Source organism: Rhinopithecus bieti, unplaced genomic scaffold (assembly GCF_001698545.2).
Source record: "Rhinopithecus bieti isolate Rb0 unplaced genomic scaffold, ASM169854v2 scaffold_1561, whole genome shotgun sequence".
NCBI lineage: Eukaryota > Metazoa > Chordata > Mammalia > Primates > Cercopithecidae > Rhinopithecus > Rhinopithecus bieti.
Window position 1 is genome coordinate 516933 of NW_016803640.1, and position 19676 is coordinate 536608.

Sequence of the window (19676 nt, forward strand, 5' to 3'; positions counted from 1 at the left end):
GCAAAGACATGGAACCAACCCAAGTGCCCATCAATAATAGACTGGATAAAGAAAGTATGGTATGGTACATATATACCATGGAATACTATTCAGCCATAAAAAGGAATGAGATCATGTTATTTGCAGGGACATGGATGAAGCTGGAAGCCATCATCCTCAGCAAACTAACTCAGGAACAGAAAATCAAATACTGCATGTTCTCACTCATTAGTGGGAGTTGAACAATGAGAACACATGGACACGGGGAGGGGAACAACACAAACCAGGGCCTGTTGGGGGTGGGAGGTAAGGGGAGGGAACTCAGAGACAGGTCAATAGGTGCAGCAAACCACCATGGTACACATATACCTATGTGACAAAGCTGCCCATGACAAAGTTTACCCGTAAGGTAAATGCTCAAGTGTGAGAATAATTAGGAAGATTTGTGGAGAAGCAAGCACTGGGGCTAACCAGCTGAAGATGATTCTGGATATGCAGAAAGGAGGGAAGGTCACATTTTTTCATTAACCAGGAGCATGAGCTTTAATATAGAGTTAAGCCACTAAACAGGGGATAATGGTAAGACCAGCCTGACTAGAGAATCATATCAGAAACTGCAAGAAATAATGCAGAGAACTGCCAGGTTCTGAAGTGAGGTCTGCACCAGGTAGAGAAGCTTAGAATACAAACTGTAGAACATTGGCCAGCATAATGAAATTGGTATCTGAAAAAATCAGTTCCGTAGCTGTATGAAGGAGGGCTTGAGAACAGAAACCCCAGTGGGAGGGGCACAAACTGAGGCACTGTTTTAATAATTCAGGTGGAGAATGATAATGGCTTTGAGTGTACAGGAACCACAAATATAATTTATGGAGCCTACTACAAAATGAAAATATCAGGCTTCTGTTTAAAACATATAAGGAGTTTCATAACAGTAACAGCAGAGGCCTTTCCACATGTGTGTTGATATGGTTTGGCTCTGTATCCCCACACAAATCCTCATCTTGAATTGTAATCCCCACGTGTGGTGATTGGATCATGGGAGCAGTTTCCCCTATGTTGTTCTCATGAGAGTGAGTGAGTTCTCACAACAGCTGATGGTTTCATAAGGGGCACTTCTCCCTTCACTTTCTCCTCTCTCTCTCTCCTGCCACCATGTAAGACACAACTTGCTTTCCCTTTGCCTTCCGCCATGATTGTAAGTTTCCTGAGGCCTCCCCAGCCATGCAGAAGGGAAATAATTAATCATCTTTCCTTTATAAACTACTCAGTAGTATCCTTATAGCAGTGTGAAATGAACTAATATTGTGTGTGTGTGTGTTGTGTGTGTGTGTGTGTGTTGTGTGTGTGTGTAGCATGGGGGCAGTATTTATCAGTTCAGGTCACCTGTTCTTGAAGCTGGCCCTAAGAGTAAGGTGTGATACATTGTTGCCTTAAAATGGAGACCCTGGGAATGTTTTTCTAAAATATTTCAGCTTTCAAAAAAATTTCACCTGTGAATAAAATTTGAAAATTTAATGTGAAAAAATACAAATTTGTTTATTTGCATGGACTATATTATTGAATTACTGTGGTTGTCTGGCTCTTAGGGGCATTTGAGAGTGCAACCTCAGAACAGTGGCAATTAACTGAAACTGGTAAATAAGGCAAAAATCAAAAGCTACTTTAAATAATAGTACATGTAGAGTTATCAGGAAAAGGAATTGGAGAAGATAAATGTAAACTTTTCTAATCTAAGTACTTTATCGAAAAAAATATTGGAAAGAAAGATTTCAAATTTGCTCTTATTAATTTTGGATTTGAAGGCAGAGAAGTATATTCATTTAAAAATTTTCTGCAGTTAGTGGGAGCTATAAGTCCAACACCTGCTAAAAGGTAAAGATTATATATGTAGATTTTAGGATCACATCTGATGAGAGTTAAAGGAAAAAGGGAGAAGTTTGTTTTCCACAAAACTGAAAACTTGGACGCTTCAATTCAAGAGGCTGAATCCACACACAAATTCAGAAGGAGGCTGATACATACAAGCAAGACCACACCTGAGCTAAATTTCAGAGGAGGTGAAAACTGTCTTGGCGTCCTCCTGCATTTCTCATTCATGTGCCTCTTCTTTCTCTGGTACTCTCTGGCTGCTACTGCATTTCTAAAAATGCTTACTGAAGCATTAACTGATAAAAGTAAAGACTGAAATGTGAGCTGAAAAGGGATCCGTGTGTGAACTTTCTCACCATACATTTTGGCAGAGGTCTCCTAAAAATCCAACAACCACTATTTGAACCCAAGAGATGGAGCTTTAGTGATGCAGGTGCTAACTGGGGGAATGGGGTCCTCTCTCTAATCATCTCACAGAAGAGTAATTTTCTTTGTTCACAGGTCAGTAAAGTCTGGAAGGGTCAATACACACATACCCACCCTTGTCATGCTTGTCTTCTTAAGCCTGTAACCTAAAAGCACAAGTTCTGTTGGGGTTGAGAAGGCACGATTTAAGTGTTCATTCAACAAACATATATTAGGTGGTTACTATATGCCAGGCCTTACAGTATGTCCTGTGTCTCTAACAGAAAACAAGAGGCAAACCTATATGCACAGACCTTACATCCTGTTAGAAGAGACAAGTCAAGAAAGGGGACATTTCTATACAAACTGAATAAGCTCATAGGTTAGCCAGTGGCTACTGTGGGGGCATGAAGGAGGGAAACCTAATCCAGTCAGAGATGGAGATGAGGAGGAGGAGCCAATCAGGATGGGCTTCCAAAAGCATGCATGGTTCAAAATGATGGAATCACAAAATTTTTAAACTTTCTTTAAAGTCCAGGATTACCATAATTTTTTTAAGGCAAACTTGTGTTATGAGGGTTTGTTGTGCAGATTATTTTGTCACCTTAGTATTAAGCCTAGTACCTATTAGTTATTTTTCCTGATCCTCTCCTTCCTCTCACCTTCCACCTTCCTGTGGGTCCCAGTGTCTGTCGTTCCCTTCTATGTGTCCATGTGTTCTCATCACTTAGCTCTCACCTGTAGGTGAGAACATGCAGTGTTTGGTTTTCTCTTCCATGTTAATTTGCTAAGGATAATGGCCTCCAGCTCCATCCATATTCCTGCAAAAGATATGATTGCATTCTTTCTTACGGCTGCATAGTATTTCATTGGGTATACATACCACATTTTCTTTGTCCAATTTACAATTGAGGGGCATTTAGGTTGATTTCATGTTTTTGCTATCGTGACTAGTGCTGCAATGAACATACAGGTGCATGTGTCATTATGACAGAACAATTTATATTCCTTCTGGTATATACCCAGTAATGGGATTACTGGGTGGAATGATAGTCCTGTTTTTAAGTCATTGAGGAATTACCACTCTGTTTTCCACAATGGTTAAACTAATTTACACTCCCACCAACAGTGTATAAGTGTTCCTTTTTCTCCACAACCTCGCCAGCACCTGTTATTTTTTTGACTTTTTAGTAATAGCCATTCTGACTGGTGTGAGATGGTATCTCCCTGTAGTTTCAATTTGCATTTGTCTAATGATCAGTAATATTAAGCTTTTTTTTCAAATGTTTGTCAGCCACATGTATGTCTTCTTTTGAAAAGCATCAAAAGAAAAGTTCATGTCCATTGCCCACTTTTTAACGCAGCTTTTTTTTTTTTCTTATGAGTTTAAGTTCCTCATAGATGCTGGATATTAGACCTTTGCTAGATGCAAAAGTTTGCAAAAATTGTATCCCATCCTGTAGGTTGTCTGATTACTCTGTTGATAGTTTCTTTTGCTGTGCAGAAGCTCTCTTGGTTTAATTAGATCTCATTTGTCAATTTCTGCTTTTGTTACAATTGCTTTTGGTGTCTTTTTAATAAAATATTTGCCCATTCTGCTACTATAGTGTTTAGTTTTAAAATGAGATTGGTCCTCTACTGACATTTTAAAAAATTACCTCATGGTGATACATTTTACAAATGTCAAGATATTCAATAATTTTTTCATCATTATTAGAGTTATCACTTTCTGTGGGGTTACTACATGCCAGGCACTACTCTAATCACATAATCTCTTCTTTGTCCTCACAGCAACGCTTATGAAGTTATCTCATTTATCCCCATTTTACAGATAAAGGAAGTGAGGCATGATGAGTTAAATCATTGTCATTTCCTGATACAGTAAATAGTGCTCTAGGCTTTGAGTCCTAACAGTCTATCTCTAGAGAACATGATCTTAATCACTACATTGCAGTGCCTGAGAATCCAAATAAGTTACAGGAGAGAAACTTCATTTTAAGAAAGTGTATGTATGAATGAGCTAAAGACCTTAGATTATTTTTCATTCAGAAAGCATTAGTTATAAAATACATTATTCCAATACAATGTTTATGATACATTAATCAAAACTTCTAAAATGTGAATATCATATAGAAATTGTCACAAATGTTTTAGTGATGTTTCTGAGATAAAATATTTTAAATATAACTTTGGGGACTGTTTTTTTTTAACCAGGAAAAAACTAATATAAAGCTCCAATTCGAAGTGTCAAGCTGTGAGTGGCAATTGTAACTTTCTACTTGTAAGTAAAATTTCAAATCAAAAGAAAGAGAAGAAGTGATCATATGACAGCAGTTTAAAAAAATACTAAAGTGGCACAAAAAATAAAAGCAATAGGAGCATTTGAAAAGGCCTACACACAAATTTAATACAAATTAATGTGTACCTTTCTAGACAAATAAACCTCAGCAGACCTTCACATTCAGGCCATTTATGAAGAATCATTTTCCAACATTATCTTTAAATTATTGTTTGAATATTTACTCACTGAATATGGTATAAGAAATATCTTTGTAGAAGATTCTAGCCATAAAAAACCTCCCATAGCCCTAGATGCTAAACTGCACTAAAAAGTAAAGTCATGGCTCTTATACATCTGCTTGTATGTTTCTATATTTTGGTCATACTTTTTTATGAAAAACTACTTTATAGCATAGTTTTAAAATTACCAGACTCACATTCACCCAGGTAATATCCAAATACAGATGTTTTTATCACAAATATTAAATCAACAAGAAAAAAATATGAGTAACACTTTTAGGGGAGCAGTGGGATAAAAATGAAAGTTACTCCTTCCATCCCTCTCGTACTCACCTTGGCAGAGATGTGGTGAGGACTCGGGCCAAGATTGAGACTGTGCTTGGCAGAGGTAACACTAGGAGCTCTCAAGCTGACTATTTAGGGATTTAGGAGTCTTCAAGCACACAATAATTTTGTCATAAACATTTCTTTCTCATACATATACATGCAAAGGTGTGTATGATTTTCCACAAGATTCGTGTGATGGACTAAATGTTTACAACCCCTAATGTTCATATATTGAAGCCCTAATCACCAACATGACAGTATCTGCAGGTGGGGCCTTTGGGAGGTGCAGTAATTTGGATGTTTGTGTCCCTATAAAATGTTGAAACTTAATCCACATTGTGGTGGTATTAAGAGGGAGGGCTTTGAGGGGAGTGATTAGAATATGAGGTCTCCATCTTCATGAGTGGGATTAATGCCATTATAAAAGAGGTTTCTAGGGGTTGCTCTGTACCTTCATCCCTTTCATTGCCTGAGGGCATGGTATTCATCCCCTCTGCAGGATGTAGCAACAAGGTGCTGTCCCGGAAGTAGAGAGCAGGTCCTGACCAGATGCCAAATTTGCCAGGACCTTGATCTTGTACTTTCTGGTCTCCAGAACTGTAAGAAATAAATTCTTATTATTCACAAATTGCTCAGTCTCAGATATTTTGTTATGGCAGCAGAAACAGACAAACACAGGCGGTAACTAAGTTTAGATGAGGTAAAGGGAATTAGTTTCCCTATAAGAGGAAAATGAGAACAGAGATCCCTCTCTCTCCATCATATGAGGATGCAGCAAGAAGGCAGCAACTTGCAAGCCAGAAAGGGACCAACAGACCCTGGAATTCTGATAGCTGACTTCCCAGCCTGCGGAACTGTGAGAAATACATTATCTATCATTTTAGACACCCAGTCTTTAAGAGGTTTTTTTTAACAGCCTGAGCAACATGACAATTCACTTAAAATCATATTTTAGATGTACCTAATATTCCTCCAAGGATAATAGTCTCTTTATTTTTTTTTTTCTCTGTTCTTCATTTTCTCTACCTTTAGAATGGGGACATTAAAACCTCCTTATTAGGATTTGACGTTAGTAGACAATAAATAAGTATGCATAAACTGCTTAGAACTATGCCTGGTGCAGAATAAGTGCTCAACAAATGTTAGCTGTAATATACGCATAATACAGAAAATCTTAGTAGTTTATATAAAAATTAGAGTTTCTGTTTTTGCCAAAAGCAACTAAAATACAGGCAAAGAGAATGTTTCAACTTCCTGCTTTGCATGGGCAAGGAAGCCCCAGGAATTAAGTTCGTGATTATTTTGTTAAGCCACATTGTCTTGGTAGTATTTTCAATGTTATGTTCACACCTTCATTTACAAGAGATTCTGAATATTTATAATTTGTTTCAGATCACAGAGTCTTAGAGACTAGAGCTTTTACCTAGGCAGCTCTATGCAGAACTCTGAATAGACTCATGAATATGCAGTGTTTAAATACTACTTGAGAGCAATTGCATCAATGCTTGATGTACATCACAAAACAGATACAATCTATAATACCTACTTTACACTATTGAATTATGTTGACCTGGTAAAACAAATAGCAGGAAGAGTGACTAAATGAGAGTGTCTATAAACCAGAAACATTCTTTTCATTCTGGAGGCAAACTTTCCATAAAAGCATTCTGTGGATTCAAGATCCTTTTACAGAGGTATGGCAAGTTTTATAATGCATTAAAATACTTGGAGAGCACATCTTAGAAGGCATCCAGTTCAACCTAGCCTGTGATCACTATCGATTTGACCAGTGAAAAGACCAGCAGAGAAAGGACCCATCTGTGTGCATTATAATCTGATTATTTAAACTGTTTCATAGAAGAGTCTTTTAAAACCAAACCTTGTTGTTTTGATATGTAGATACATAAAGCCAAAGCTTAAAATGTTTTAAATCTTTTTATTTTGATTTGTTTTACCCTTAATAATCCTTTTATATTGAAGTATAATTTACATGCAGTAAAATGCACAGATTTTAAGCGTGTTGTTTGATAAATCGTAGAGAATATGTGTACCTATTTTACCATCACTCCAATCACCCCAAATGTCCATTACTCCAGAAAGCTTCCTCCTGCTTTTTTTGCCTCCTATCCCCTTTCTAACTACTCCAGGTAACCACTTCCTGATGTCTGTTATATAGATTCATTTTACACATTATAGAATTTCATATAGAAATCAACAAATTGTACTGTTTTGTATCTGGTTCTTTCCCTCAGTACACAATTTTTGAGATCCACCCACGTGATGAATGTATGAGTACTTTGTTCCTCTTTATTGCTGAGTAGTATTCCATTGTATAAATATACCACTACTTGCTGATAAATTCTGCTGGGCACTTGAGTTTTATCCCAATATTGGGCTACTATGAAAGAAAGCACTAGGAACATTCATGAACATGTCTATGTGAACATATGTTATAATTTTTAAAATTAAGTATCAGTGGAATTGCTGGGTCACAAGGTATCTGCTTAATTATACAAAATAAACAAGCTATTTTCCAAAGTGGATGAATCAACAGTTCCAATAGAAACGTATGAGAGTTTTACGTGTTCCACATCCTCCCAACACATAGTATTTTCAGTTTTTCAAATTAGAGCCACTCTATTGGTTATGAAGTGGTATGTCATTATTGTTTTTCAATCTTTTGATAGAATAAAACATACAATCTTTCTTTTAAGTATTTTTCTATATTGTCTTCTTTAATTCTGCTGGATAAATCCCTGTAGAATGCAATGAATTATAAAGTCTATGATTGCAAACTAATACAAATTATGCTTTTTATAGTATAAAAGTACTTGTATGGTCTCATTTACCTTTTGATAACATACTGTGTTTCAACATTATTTTCAGGCATTATGTTTCAAAATAATTTTCATGTTTTGTGAAAGCTTATGGAAAGTATTTTTTAATTATTAAACTATATTATCAATATATTCTGCATGGTTTAACTTGTCAAAATACTTTTTCAAATGAAGTGGTTTTTTACAAAAAAATTATGTATAACAAACTGGAGTCTCTAAGTGTCGAGGTTATAATTTGAGGAAGGTATAACAAATAGCATAGGTACTATAATGGGGTTTGAGATCCATTCATTACAGAAAGATGATGGAAAAAAGAGAAATACCCTTAACTGAGAAAGGTCATTGTATTACTCTGTTTTCATGCTGCTAAAGGAAGAGGTTTGATTGGACTTACAGTTCCACATGGCTGGGGAGGCCTCACAATCATGGCAGAAGGCAAGGAGGAGCAAGTTATATCCTATGTGAATGGTGGCAGGCAAAGAGACAGTTTGTGTAGGGAAATGCTCCTTTTTAAAACCATCAGATCTTGTGAGACTATTTCACTATCATGAGAACAGCACAGGAAAGACCCACCCCCATAATTCAATCACCTCTCACTGGGTTCCTCCCACAACACGTCGGAACTGTGGGAGTTACAATTCAAGATAAGATGTCAGTGGGAACACAGCCAAACCACATCAATCATAAATATCAATAAGTAAAATAACAAAGAATCCATAAATTCACTGTTTAAAATGTGACAGTAAATATGGTTGCCTGATTCAGTAAATAAAATTATAGGATTCTTAATTAAATTTGAACTCTGTTTTAGTACAAGCATGTTTCATGAATATCTGGAATATACTTATACTAAAAATGTATTTGCTATTTATTCATGTTTATCTGGTCATCTTATATCTGGCAACCATACCAGTATAATGTATGTATATAAATACACATATACACATGCATTTTTTTAGTCATTGTTGTTTCTGTATACAGAATCTGTATTTGGGATTCTTTTAAAATGACACATTCCAAATGCACACAATATGGTAGATGAATTTTGAAGGTCTCAGGAACATATGTATTTATAAACAAAAACACAAAAATATCAGTTGGCATATGAGTTTGCTAGGGCTGTCATAACAAGATACCACAAACTGGAAGGCTTAAAAACAGCAACATATCTTCTCACAGTTCTAGAGACTGGAAATCCAAGACCAAAGGGTTGGCAGGGTTGTTTTTTTCTGAAGACCCTGTGGGAAGGATCTATTCTAGCCCTCTCTCCTTGGCTTGTAGATGGCTGTGTTCTTCCTGTGTCTTCACACTGTCTTCTTCTGTATGTGTCTATGTCCACATTTTCTTTTCCCACAATAGGCACCAGTTATACTGGATTAGAACACATCTTCATGGCCTCATTTTAACGTAATTATCTCTGTAAAGAGCCTGACTTCAAACACAGTCACATTCTGAGGTACTGAGGATGTGGTATATACTGAGATACTTCAGCATATAAAATTTGGCAGGGGGAGGACGTGATACAGCCCATAAGTATTGAAAAGAAGATCTGGAAAAGACTGAGGAGGACGAGAATGAGATACTGACAATGAGAAAAATGAGAACCAGTGTGGCATTTAGATTATGAATAAGAAATATTCCAACTTAAATGTGCTTTTATATTGCCAGTATGAGTTTTAAGAGTTAGTTACTTGAGAGACTTATTAACTACTCATAGATTTAGATATTGGAAATCTCAGTAGAGCCAAGATTCCGACTCCCTCCAAACTAAGTCTCAGTGTGAGAAATAAAAGAAAGCGTGTGAGTGAGATAGGTAAACTCCTAAAAGTGTTATTTCATCTCCCTCTCTAATATTTCAAATGTAGATCAAACAGGAAAAAAGAAGAGAATAAATTTGGAACCATATTTTAAAATGTTTTCCAATTCAGAATGCTTAATGGATGCATTGAAATTCACTTTGAATAATGAAAGTGATTTTTTTTTTTTTTTTTTTAAAACCCTCTTTTAAAACCATGTTTTATTAACAAAGCTCTTAGGGGACTATTCTCTACTCTCTCAGGAACAATCACCCTTGGTTAGCACAAAACCCTGGTCCTGTTTATTAGGACATATTAAGAATCAAATCACTGTTCTTCCCCTCATACTTGAAGAAAGCAAAAATGCTAAAACAATTTGATAAAGATTTAATCATATTTCAACATTAATTATCTTGGATATACTTTGTGTATGTGTAAATCTTATAAGTTCCGTCTTATATAATTTTCTGATAAAATGGTATTCCTATGTCTGTAATTTTTAAAATTTCACACTAATTTAGCTACAGCAATTTTCATTTAAAGTAAGAAAACCCTTCACCAGGTAGAATGTAATTTATATCATGACCACGAGAATAACATTATGAAAGGCTACTGTTCATATATTTCACAGATTATCATGTTTTAAGAAAGAGTGTTATAAATTCAGCTTACTAGAATCTTTAGTAAAATATATTTACCAAATTTGTCTGTTTGATAGCACAAAACTTGAATTTTTTTCCTTTTATTTTAAGATTTTTCTAATCTAGCGGTGAACTGAATAAATCTGCAATGTTTCTAGCTGGTTTATTCATTATTCAACCTGAGAAAACGTACAGGATGGTAAACCATATAAGAATGCCACATATCATATCGGTGAGGTCTTCCTTGATGCTACCAGATGTTTTACTTTCTCTGCTGTGCCTGAATACATCTATCACAGTACTTATCATGTGACCAGAATTAATTGTTTGTATGTCTGCTGCCCCTTACAAACTATGAGCCCAAGGGCTCCTATTTACCAACACTTAGCACAATCATATAGTTAGCGTTAACTAAATAAAAGTCTGTTGGATGAATAAAAGAGTGTATGCAATTAAAATAATTAAAGTAATTATAGTAGTAACAGTTCTAATTTACCGAGACCTTATTATGTGATAGGTAGCATGTTAGTCTGGTTATATAGATTGCTTTGCTTTCTTCTCACAACAACCTTGTATTAGAGATGTTACCATTACCTATTCACTAGATAACTATATCAGACTTGAAACAATAAACAGCAGTCTTGGAGTTTCAACTGAAGTCTTTCTGTTTTCAAATCTTGAGACTTAGTATGGCATAGTTGTTAAGAGTCTGGCCTGCAGAACACACTGCCTGGGTTAGATTCCTGGTTAAGCCTCTTATTAGCTGCATGGCCATGGACAATTTATGGAATAATTCTAAAGCCTCAGTATCTTAACATTCCTGTGCCTTAGTTTTCCATTTGTAAATTAGAGATAGTGAGAATTACCCATGTATGAGACTGTGTTGAGTTGTAAATGACTTATTACACTCAAAGCACTTAGAATTATTCCCTGGTTCTGGTAAGTACTAGGTAAGTGTTAGCATTTTTATTAGCACAGATTGCATCCATATTATGCTATATATTTAGCATTGTAAATTTTTATTGCCTAATTTACCACTCTGCTTTCAGTTCTAGAATATACTGCAAACCTGCTATATGTTATTCACTCTGCAGTTACGCTCGCACAATGTTTACACAGGCCCTGGTCACTTTTTCTTACAATCAAATTCCTTTGATACAAAGCTCAGGTTAAAACTGAGCAAGACCCTGCAGGTGTAACTTTGTGCTACCTAAACAAAAGAGATGAATAGATGAGGTGGCTGAGTATGTCTAGACAGAAACAGAATCAAAGAAACAAATGATCTAGGGCATCACATGTCATACTATTACAAGGCCAATTTGTCAGTTTACTATGCTTGGTGGAATATTGGGGTTTGAGCAAAGAAAGGAAATGGTAAAGTAGCATTGGTTAATTCACTGCAAGTATTTGGTTTAACACAGATTTAAATAATAATAGAATGAAAAAAAGGAAATGGAGTTACATGTCAATGACATTGAATAGTAGCTCTGTTTTGGGAAGGTTATTTTATCTTTTAATGGTGCCAGGTGTAAGACACAAGGAAGACATTCCTGAAGAACATTGCAAGAAACAATAGAAATTTTTAAACAGAGAAACTCCTTGAACACTAGAAATAACCAGGATGATTTGTTGCCTTTCAGTATACAATATCCATTTGTTAACACTGAGCAAGAATTAGTTCCACAAGTAATTAGTGCAATAACTTCCACTAATCTTGATCTGTTGCACCCTACAATTTGCTCTTAATATTAAATAAAATATTAACGTGTGACTGTTTTTATATCATCAACCTTAAAAATCTCACTAAGTTATTTTAATCAATATACTTGTTTTAAGTAAAAGCCATTTAATCTCCTGACTTGTACATTAACCTTCCATTAAGTATTAGTGAAGAAGTTAAATGTACCTTAGTCAATAATGCTAATGCAGGAACTGTTGTATTACCTATGGAGAAATGCGTATTCATATTATGTTAAAGTGGCTATCCTTAACGATTAACCATTACGTGTTAGGAAACTGATAATAAATTTGAAATATTCCATGATAAAATGAATTATAATGTTGAAACTGAGTTCTCTGTACTGTAATAATTTTGCAATGAGGTCATCTGCTTCTTCTGGTCAGTGCCTTTTAAGGCAATGATATTGAAGTGATGAAGACACCCTGGGTGACACTTTAACCTCACCTTGCAGTTTCACATCTTGGTGGGTAATAAATGAGGCTGCTAATTGAAACTGGAATGTATGAATCTATTGTATGGTAGTGTTTTAGCAAGCACTCTTTTTGTTTAAATAATGTACCAGTATCTGTAAGCTGCTTACAGTATGTAGAATTCCTTCTACCTTAAAACCATGTTACACATTTTGGTCCATTTCTTTATCAAGAAATGATATTCATTTTCAATCTCCTTTCCAGCACATTCTTATATTTCTCTAACATTCATCTGCAAATTTCCTCCCCACCAAAATTCTTATTTTATGGTAGGAGTATTAACATAAATTCTAATGGGTTTACAAGACCACACAAATGCGTTTGCTTTCTCATTGAGGAAAATTTATATGTCTAGGTAAAAAGCTGCTTACTAGATAGGCAAAGAAAATGTGTAGATTCTAAATTTTCCAGATATCTCCTTCCACTGCTGCAATTAAAAATGAAGATGCTTATTCATCATTACAATTCTGTATTCATAAATTTTCTTCCATGCTTGTATTTGACATAACAAATATGATTTCATAACCTAAGTAAAAAAAACCTCAATGTCAGCAAGTTGTCAAAATCATCTCAAATTAAATGGCTTATTGCTCTCGCCTTTGCCACCTGTAGGTGTCCTTGCAGTACCTTAGGAGAAAAGGCTGATAATTTGAAATGTTTATATATATGTGTGGTGTGTTTCATATATTTTAATTTTATTAAGAAAAGTATATAAAGTCTAAATAGCCCACTAAAATTGTGTCTTAATTTCCTTAAAACAACAATAGGCTTTGATTTATTGATATAAAAAAACAGAATTAATGTTTAATCTGATCTTTAACAAAATGTTTAAACCCCATGGTGCCATTTTTTGCCTAATAATTTGTTTAAAACTATTCTGAGGCTGATATTAACTGAATAGTTGCCTTATTCTTTATCCTAATTGCCTTAAAATATCAGTTCCTCCCTCTGATATTTTTCCCATAAATCTTGTATCATCAGTCAAACAAAAGTTATTACATTTAGAGTTACATGGTGTTTTAATCACGTATTTGTTATATATTATAACATGCATAACTCCAAAGTCACCACTAAGTTTTTGCATTGCATTATTTTAGGAAAATCTTTGTTAATAAATGAAGAATTTATTCTGGGCACTTATTGTTCATAACCATCACTATATATTTTTTATTCCATTTCAAGGTGGGCTCTATTACTTTTATTTCTTTATACCCTTATCCATAAAAATACTCTGAAAACCTCCTGAAATTTCAAACTTGCAAATGTTTTTGATTTTAAGAAGAAAATAAGATAACCAAACAGGACATGAAAACTGTGTGTAGTATTTATAAACATGTTTCTTTTATAGAGTTACTCTGCATTATTTCATCAACCTAGTAAGCATCATACTTACATTGAACACTAACTGTGTGGCAAGCAGTGTTTTAAGGACTAATTTTCAAATCATTTTAGCTTCACAATGCCCCTGGACATATCTACTATTTTTCCTCTTACAAATGGGAAAATACAGGTACGGAGAAGTTAAGTGTATTCTCTACAAAAGACACATGATGATTCGGCCAGGATTTGGAGCTGGGCCATTGACTCTTGAGTCCACGCTTATGCAATACCCTGCATTCCCTTGATGCGCAGTAACAAAGTACCATGGAGAAAGGTCTTATAATTATTGAAAGATTCTTCTTTGATGTATATTTTTCTTTTACTGATGAACAGGTTTGATCAATGATAAAATTACATACTTAGAGAATCATTGTGGGCTAACTCTTTTAGAACTGCCTTTCCTCCACTAAATGGGAGAAGAAAAGCAGATATTTCATTCTGTAGCATTGTCTTTACCACAGGCTTTTATTCAACATAATTCACTTTTTAAAAATTTTGAGAAAAATCAAGTTGATAGGGATTCTCTTCACTACATTCATTCATGAGAAGGCTCTGTAAGCTACAAGATAGCAGAAAATAAGATCAAGATAGAAAAGTGTCAGCATACATATTTAGGGGAATAGAAACCAAACTTTGTTCTAACCCAGTGGTGACCAAGTAATCAGTTACCGTCTAGGAAACAATGTGGATGAAATAGGCTGCTCCCAGAGAAATAAAGCTGTGTGAGTAAAAAGGGAATGCTGACTCCTGGGCAGCATCTGGAAGGATGACAGAAACTAAAGACAAAAGGTTGTCCTCCCCTGATGCATCAGTACTTTGAATAACTGAACATCACCCAAAAGAAAGCAAGTAATACGATCAACAAATGAGGGCCATCCATAAAAGGATAGGCTCAGCACACTGGGACAAGGTAGATACGGAGATATGATATCACTGCAAAATATAACATTATGAAAGGAGATGCAAGAGACATTTGTATAGACTGAAAACATTCAGGTGGAAAATAAAATGAAGTAACACCTTATCTTAAACATATACACAACTCTTCATAACTGAAAAATAATGAGGAGAATGTACATGGATAGAATGAGAGCTATTGGCAGAAAGTAAGAGGACTTTAGTGATAGTCTCAAGTGCTTTATGTCATCACATATATCCTATCTGGCTTTCTCCAAATCAGCTATGAGAGTTCCTTGCACAGACAGAACACCAAATTGGATGCACCATGTTTACACAGCATATTAATTATGCCCCTTGCTCCACAAATTTTCCAGTCTTATCTCCATCAACAATTACATGAGTTTAACCCCAGGAATTCTCTTAGATTTTAAACAAGCTTATAGTTGCTTTGATGAGGTGAATCACACATATGCTAAATAAATAAATAAATAAAATGATTAAATGCAGGTAATAGAGAATTACAAGTGGCGAAAATGACCTATTGATTAAGGAATATGCATCCTTTTATGAGCAACATATTTTAAAATTATATTTATTACCAATAAGATGAGCAAACTGATATATGTGTTGAGTTTCATTGGTTGCCATGTTTTGGAAAATGGCATAGTTTTCCTTTTTCTGTTTCTTCTACTAAATATTTTGTTGAGAACATGTGCCAGCAAATTCTTCTAACTACCTGCTGGTTGTAAGTTAACTACTTTTGCAGACTATCTTGATTCTCTTTCAGGTCACCAGGGTACTACTTAACAAAGGGAAACTAATTTTGTAATAGTCTGGATGTATTCAAGCATTATACATTTGATTGTGATTTAAAGGTATGAAAAAAATAATATTATGGATAATATATGTTCAGAGAAATAGTAAAGCAATGGAATAATTTCTTCTTGAACTTTATTCCTGAAACCATTTTGGAATCCCAAATAAAGCTTGGTGTATGTTTTTCTATAAGTTCTAATATTCAAATGTTACAGTTTTCAGAAGATGTTATTAAGTGCTAATTTTGGTTATTAGTTGTATTCATTGTGGCTTGTAATTCAGGGCATCTTACCTAATTCACAACTTACTGCAAAATTATATATATATATATATATATGTTCTCCATTAACATCCGTCCACATAAGAAGTGTATTTGTTAATCAAGGAAGATTCTGCATACAAATACATAAGGCAGATTTTTTGTATTGTCTGTGTAGATTATTAATCCTGACACATAGTCTTCTCATTAATAGCATTTAGTATGAAGCTACATTGCTCTGCAATATTATGGAAATGATATGACCATTAACGATGCAGTGCCCTCATACCAATTCTCCTCAATTTCCTTCCCTGATTATTCCACTGCTTCTCTTTCTTTCCATGATATTTTCTGAGCTCAGATTTAATTTAAAAATAATATTTTCTTGATTCCCACCCTCCTCTTAGACTACCCCCACCACCTCCTTGTTTAGCTAAAGCCTAACTTGTCGTGAGGATCATCCATCTTACCTAGAGTAGACACTGTATCTTCCCAGCTTCACAGTATAGCACCATATATTTTACTCCTCTTGTCTATTGGAAACCTCCTCTTTTGCTTCACTGGATTTCTCTCTATTACTCTCAGTCAGTTATTGTCATTCATATTAGACTGGAAACAAGCTCACTAGTCTTTCTCTTCGAGAGCTAACATTATATGAAAACTTCTGATACAAAGGGTTTGCCATATTGCAGGGAAGACCTTTGGGGTTGGCTTCATAAATATAAGTTAATTGGTAAATTGAGGGAACACTTGACAGTCAACTGGACTTTAGAAGAAGATAGAATTTCCAGGTGTTTTCATCTTATGTTCTCCCACTGGCTTTATCCAGAATTAGCTTTAGGTAATAAATCTTATGTTTTTTTTTCTGGAAAACTACAGCACTTGGGAGTAAAAGACTGAGGTTAAGCCAACGTCCTTCATCCTGATGCTAAAGAGTTCTGCGCCATCTAGTAGTTGAGATCCCATGCAGACTTTGTTGCTCTTCTTGCCATCACTGGGGAAGGCTTCTCCCAAGTCCTCTACTGCTCTTCATTCTGGCTGAACTTGTGCCTAAGTTTAGTGATTTTCTGAACACTAGCATCCTTCCTTCCCCTCAATCCCACTTTTACTATAGTGTTAACCTGCTGATTTTCTTCACTTCATTTTCTTCTGAAGTCTTCTATTACAACTCCAGTCTCCAACCCCTACCTTCCATCCTTTCTGGTCTCCATTACACTTACTCCCAGAATGCCCTCTTATCTGTCCATTTTTGCTCCTGTAGGTATATATATATATATATTTTTTGAACTTACACTATATTTCCTTAAAGATAAACACTAGCATATTTGTTATTCTGGTCCTTATATTATTCAACTGCACACATCAAAGTCTCAAAATTGGGTCAATTATTCCATTTGACATTCTACTTTTATAACCCAGCTGCTTGGCAGGTAGAGAAAAGAGTGTTACAATCAAGGAAACGTTTACCAATTACTTATGGTTTGCAAAATCACAAACAGGAAAAATATGTCCCTTGCCCTAAAAGTATTTACAATTACCTAACCACACAAATCTTAACTGACCCTAAGTGTTATTTTACACATCAGCAGGAAACCACCATGGCACATGTATACCTATGTAACAAAATTGCACGTTCTGCACATTCACCCCAGAACTTAAAGTATAATAATATCTTTCTTAAATCTTGGGACTATGTATGGGACAAGTCCTATGCATTATATGATATTATTGTAATAAATGTATTAATATCTTTTTAAAACTCTTTCATTCCTCAGAAAATCATCACCAGTTTTTAAGCCATCAAAGTCTCTCAGCAAATAACCTTTCACCATTTTTCACTGAGACAAGTCAGGCCAGCACGTATGACTATATTCAACTTTTCTCCCATCTTTTTGTTCAGGATTAATCCTTTCAGCTGTGTTGCAAGTCTCACTTTCTTCCCTTCACCACCCCCCACTCCACCACCGACCTTTACTCAATCAATTATTAGCTCGCTGGCTTTAACTTTCTCTTAACATAAACTTTCACTCATCAGCACATAGTTATCTTTATAAATTTCCCATCATAAAAATAATCCATTTTGAAGCTGCTATCACCTGAGCACTTTAATGCATGCTAGGCATTGTGACAATTCCTTTACATATCATTTCATTTCATACTCACAATTACTCCGAGATAGAAAATATTATCACCACTTTATAGATGCTGAAGCTGGGTTTACAAAAGCAAGTCACACTCACAAAATAGTAAAACTGAAATTTGAGCTCAGGCCCCTTTTTGTTCCAAAGCCCAAGCTTTTAACCACCTTGATATTTACTCATTGCTTTCTCTGTTTGAAGAGTTCGTCTGTTGCTTCCATAGGTTGGTGGTTAGTTTTTATATGTCAACTTGCCTAGCATGGGGTACACAGTTATGTAATCAAGCACTGATCTCAGTTTTATTGTGAAGGTAATTTGAAGATGTGGTTAACACCTTCAAACAGTTGACTTTAACTAAAGGAGTTACCTTCTACTAATGTGGGTGGGCCTCGTTCGATCAGCTGAAAGGTCTTAAGAGCAAAAACTGAGGTTTCTCAGAGAAATAGAAGTTTATCCTTAAGACTATATATCAACTCCTTTCTTAGTTCCCAGATTGCCAGACTGTTCTAAAGATTTTGGACTTGCCAGCTCCCACAGTTTTGTGAGCCAAGTCTTTAAAATAAATCTCACACACACTCACATGCAGAAACACACACACACATGCACACACACAATTGGTTCTGTTTCTCTCTGGAGAACTCTAACTGATTCATTTTATCCATAATTTTGGCTCTTAACCTCTCTCCTGGCTTGACTCCATATCCAGATATTTATCTATCTATTGTTCTTGTCTATACAGATGACCAAAATGAAAGAGACTCACATTCAAACTGTGTTTCCTTCCTCACTCCTTCCCAGCCTGTTTCTCCTCCTGTGTTCCTGTCTTGGTGATTGGTAACATCTGCTCAGCTGCCAAACCAGAAGCTCTTGCCCTTCCCCGAATCATTCATGTATTATGCTGACAAATATTTCTCTTTTGTATTTTTTCATCTTCCTTTCCTTCAGTTAATTTGCCAATGACTTCACTCAGATAGTCACAATTTTTGTATTCATTAATGCTACAGCTCCTTCTTCCTTAGAATGGTTTCTGTTTTCCTGATTGAATTCCAATTAGTACGCTTCTCTGATCATTCTCAGTTTAAGACATACGTTCCTCCTATATAATATATTGCTTATAATTAGATCTCTAATAGTGATTATCAAACTGGCCTATAACTTTACAACATTAAAGTAAAAATTGTGAACTCTTCAGAATGAGTAATTTATTGAAAAGATCATTGAACTTCCTCTATCACATACTTTTCATATCTATAAAACATTAAAGGCAGAAAATAACATAAACTATGTTAACTATGTCAACATAGTTTTAAATACAAACATTTTTATAAAAACCTATGTGCACATATCATCCAATACTCATAAGTTGTCTTAATGATATATGGTTTCAATGAACATTCAAGCCAAATAAATGACTTACGAAAAAATGTAACTTAATCAAAGACATTCTACTTTTTGTACAAAGACATTGCATTATAATCCAATCAGTACTCAGTGAATCATTCAAACTCATCTTTAAGTAAATTTTAAAAGAATGCCGGCCGGGCGCGGTGGCTCAAGCCTGTAATCCCAGCACTTTGGGAGGCTGAGACGGGTGG